Source organism: Nannospalax galili, unplaced genomic scaffold (assembly GCF_000622305.1).
Source record: "Nannospalax galili isolate Female #2095 unplaced genomic scaffold, S.galili_v1.0 scaffold410, whole genome shotgun sequence".
Taxonomy (NCBI): domain Eukaryota; kingdom Metazoa; phylum Chordata; class Mammalia; order Rodentia; family Spalacidae; genus Nannospalax; species Nannospalax galili.
Window position 1 is genome coordinate 1,713,188 of NW_008329143.1, and position 3,435 is coordinate 1,716,622.

At 45.8% G+C, this 3,435-nt stretch overlaps 1 pseudogene; it reads left to right on the forward strand.

Moving 5' to 3' along the window:
- The first annotated feature begins 650 nt into the window (after positions 1 to 650).
- Positions 651 to 1,645, forward strand: LOC103734898 (annotated as a pseudogene).
- The last annotated feature ends 1,790 nt before the right edge of the window (positions 1,646 to 3,435 follow it).

Below are 3,435 nucleotides of genomic sequence, written 5' to 3' on the forward strand. Positions count from 1 at the left end.
CCCACTAAACAAACAAATGTAATTTTAAAAAAATTTATACTCAAGGGAAGCTACAAATAACAATTCCTTACTTCCTTATCTCTGCCATTGACCAAAACCTGATTTGTACCCCCAGAGAAGGTTCAACCTGACCCAGGTTGCCTCTTCATGTACTTGGTGAGGTCGGGCGTGGTGGTGCATGCCTTTAATCCCAGCACTCGAGAGGCAGAGACAGGCAGATCTCTGTGAGTTGGAGGCCAGTCTGGTCTACAGAGTGAGTTCCAGGCCAGCCAAGGCTACAGGGACACCCTGTCTCAAAAAGACCAAAAATAAAAAATTTTTAAAAAAGATCAATGTCAGTGGCTCATTCAACCTGCTCATCTATCCCCATACAGATATCTGGGAGCCCTAGGATACCCCACCTTCCATGCGACATGTGGAAGCATTGGGGAACTGAGGGTGAATCTCTCTGGTTACTTGCTCCTTCTATCACTTATCTGGCAAGCAATCAGGGACATTTCTCCCTCCTTTATATAGGGCCCAGTCTGCATGAAGGACTCAGAAAAAAAAAAAAAAGAAATTCGTAGAGGTGGCTTGTGTCTTGGGGACAAGGTGTGGCAGCAGAGTAGGGCCTGCAGAAAGTCACATCAAAATTAACATATAAGAGAATCATGGCTACTACCAGTCTGGTAGGTCTTTGGAGAAGAGTCTCGGTGTTCCTGAAGGCTTCTGGCTCTCTCATACACCCCAGGGGCCCTGCTGGCCCAGGGTTTTCTCTTAGCTTGTTACATAAGAACATGTCAGTCTTCACATCTTTTCTGCAGTGTGAATCACTTCATATACCTTCAAGGAAAGGTCTAGAAGAATTTTTTGATGACCCAAAGGCTTGGGGGGAAGAAAAAGTAAAATCTGAAGCTTCATGGACCTGTCAGCAGCTGAGGAACAAAAGTAAAGAAGACCTGCATGTTTATGACCTGGTATGTCCTATTGAAAGAGAGAAACATGCTTCTAACTCGAGAGCAGGAGGCCAAGTGACAGAGATTGCTGATGCCCAGTCCAGAGCAGTTAGAAAAGATAGTCGATTCCTGGACTGGAGAGATGGTTCAGCAGTTAAGGGCACTGGCTGCTCTTGCAGCGGACCCAGGTTCAATTCTCAGCACCCACATGGCGGCTGACAACTGTCTGTGACTCCAGTTCCAGGGGATCTGACGCCTTCTTCTGACTTCCACGGGCATTGCACGACACTGGTGCACTTACCTACATGCAGGCATTACATTCATACACACAAAATAGAACAATAAATAAAATATTTTTTAAAAGTAGAAAAGGTAGTCAATTCCATGGATGCATTAGATAAAGTTGTCCAGGAGAAAGAAGATGCTTTGAGGCTCCTTCAGAGTGGTCAAGAAAAAGCAAGGCCTGGAAGAGAGACATCTTTGGAAGAATCATCTCACAGAAGTTCAAGCAGTGGCTCCTGCCTTGGCACCTAAATAAAAGGTATAACAGGAAATGGTTCTTTGAGATGCCCTACATGGACCATTTTGTCAGACTGAGACTTGAGAAACAAGTCCACATTGAAGCACGAAAGAGTTTACAGAGGAAGAAAGAAAAAATTCTCCAGGAAAAGTTCCCTCTCTCTGAGGCCTGGAAGTCAAGTGTTGTCTAGGATGAGCTCAAAGAGTGCTTGTGTTTTCCTACATCAGTCTGTCCTGAAGTAAATACATATGTAAAGTGGTTTATAAGGACTTATTCTCAGTTAAGAGCACGAGCTGCTCTTGCAGAGGACCTGGGTCGGATTCCCAGCACCCACATGGTGACTAACAACTCTCCTAACTCCAGTCCCAGAGGATCCAATGCCCTCTTCTGACCTCCGTAGGCATTGCAGGACATAGGTGCCCTTACACACATGCAGGCAAAATACTCATACATATAAAATAAAAATAATAAAAGGATTGTTCTCGAAGAAAAAAAAAATAACGTATGAAAGTTTGCAGAGGAAGACAGGAAGCCCTTCCTCCCAGGTGTTCTATTATCTTCACTTGCTGTGACAAAGCACTCTGACCAACTTAGGGAGGAAAAAGTGTTTATTTGGCTTACATGTCCCAGGTCACAGTTCATCACTGAGAGAGCCCAAGGTAGGAACTCTGGGCAGGAACCCAGAGGCAGGAGCTGAAGCCCAGGCCATGGAGGAACGCTACTTACTGCCTTGCTCCCCTGCTCGAGGCTCAACCTGGTTTCCTGCTTTCCTTTCTTTTTAAAAAATATTTTATTTATTTATTTACTATTTATTTATGAGACAGGGTCTCCCTGTAGCCCCAGCTGGCCTGGAACTCACTATGTACATCAAGCTGGCCTTGAACTCACAGGGATCTACCTGCCTCTGCCTCCCAAGTGCTGGGATTAAAGGCTTGTGCCACCACGCCTGGCATTTATTTATTATTTTTATTTTATGAGTGTATGAGTATATTGCCTGCATGTGTGTAAATACACTGTGTCATGCAATGCCCAAAGAGTCAGACAAGGGCATTGGAGTCCCCTGGAACTGGAGTTACAGATGGTTATTAGCTACCATGTGGGTTCTGGGAATCAAACCCAGGTCCGCTGCAAGAGCAGCCGGTGTTCTTAACTGCTGAGTCATCTCTCCAGTCCCCTCAACCTGCTTTCTTATATAATACAGGACCACGTGCCCAGAGATGGCATCATCCACAGTGGCCTGAGCCTTCCCACATCACTTAATAATCAAGAAAATGCCCCACAGACATGGCCACAGGCCAGTCCAATGGAGGTAGTTCCCCAGATGTGTCAAGTTGACAACTAAAGCTATCCAGCACACCAGGTTTCATCTAACGAAGAAAGCATGGACAGGAAAAAAAAAAAAAGATCCTACCAAATACAGCCAGGAGGAGCTTGGTGTAGTGGCATCTGCCTTTAATTCCAGCACTGAGGAGGCAGGCAAATCTCTGTGAAATTGAGGCCAGCCTGGTCTACAGAGCGAGTTCCAGGCCAGTTGGGGCTGCAGGGGCTACCCTGTCTTAAAAAACAAAACAAGGGGCTGGAGAGATGGCTCAACAGTTAAGGATACTTACTGTTCTCCCTGAGGTCCCAGGTTCAATTTCCAGCACTGACATGGTAGCTAATAACCATCTGTAACTCCAGTTTCAGGGGATCCAATGCACTCTTTTGGCCCCTGTGGGGCATTGCACTTATGTAGTGCACTTACACACAACCAGGAGAGCTTGTTTGTTTAATACACTGTCTCTAACTTATAAAAGGCATGATTTTTAAGCCAGGCATGGTGGCACACGCCTTTAATCCCAGCACTTGGAAGGAAGAGGCAGGCAGATCTCTGTGAGTTCAAGGCCAGCCTGGTCTACATAGTGAGTTCCAGGACAGCTGGGGCTACAGGGAGACCCTGTCTCAACAAGGCCAAAAAAAAAAGGCATGATTTTTTTCTCC